The sequence below is a fragment of the Lactuca virosa genome, chromosome 7 (assembly GCF_052849685.1).
Source record: "Lactuca virosa cultivar CGN04683 chromosome 7, Lactuca_virosa_CGN04683_v6, whole genome shotgun sequence".
Lineage (NCBI taxonomy): Eukaryota > Viridiplantae > Streptophyta > Magnoliopsida > Asterales > Asteraceae > Lactuca > Lactuca virosa.
In genome coordinates, this window is record NC_136432.1 from 173,446,932 (window position 1) to 173,448,249 (window position 1,318).

Below are 1,318 nucleotides of genomic sequence, written 5' to 3' on the forward strand. Positions count from 1 at the left end.
TTATTATGTATGTTCTTGTATTGTTTCTTGAGCTAGTAGAGTAGTATGTATGTTCCATAAACGGTACCTATTATAGTTTATAAGTATGTTCTGTATGTAATGAAAATATTTCTGAAAATACCCCTTTTGCTCGGCATGTTACAAAAGGGTTAAAGTTTTATTTAAATAAGTTTTATACTCATATATGTATAAGGCATATATAAATGAGATTAAAATGACAGTCGGACAAGTGATTCCACCCTAAGTCCACAACCAAACAAGGAACATTAGTTAAGGCGAAAACATCAGTCCTAAGCCTGTTGAATCTTATATATATATATTTATATATATATATATATATATATATATATATATATAAATATATATATATATAAGATTCAACAGGCTTAGGACTGATGTTTTTGCCTTAACTAATGTTCCTTGTTTGGTTGTGGACTTAGGGTGGAATCACTTATATATATATATATATATATATATATATATATATATATATATATATATATATATATATATATATATATATATATATATATATATATATATATAGGAAAAAACAACAGTTGAAATAATTTAGAATAGCTTGAAACAGTTTGAAATCGTTTGAATGTTTAACACAAGATTCCTTGTGTTTTACTTGTGTCCCCCCCCCCCTAAAACATTGAAAAATAGTAAAAACGTAGGGGTATGAACTCACCTCGAATGTGTGTTCTTGTTTGGATACGAAGTGGTAGCGATGATCCTCGGATTAGGACTCGTGTGAATAGTCGTATCCTAATAATAATTATACATGATATCGTTTTTAAATTAGAGAAATAATAATTTAAATAATTAATTAAAGTGTTAGACAACACTAGAATATGTAAGTAATACTTAAAAAAATTCCTAGGAATTATTTGAAGGTGTTCTTAGGTGTTCTTGGTGTTCTTGGTATTCTTGGGTGAAAACTTGAAGATTTGAAGATGGGTATTAATGTTCTTGAGGAAAATAAGGAGATTTGAAGGAATCTGGGCAAAATCTTATGAAGATATGATGTTTACGGATGAGTTTTGAGAGAAAATTAAGAAGGATTTCGGTCTAGGAAATGAGAAATGAGGTTGGTTTTCGGTTATACACTTATATATAGGAGGGTGTTTTCGGCCTTAATAGGCCTTGGCCTTGAGTTTTCAGTCCATTAAATGGTGATTTCGGTCATACATAACCGAAAACTCCATGTTTCTTGATTTCAAATTGGGATTTTGGTCAAAGCTTCCAAAAGGAAGTGATTCCGGTCAACACTTCTATAAAGCAAGTGTTTTCGGTTTTGATATGGGATTAGATT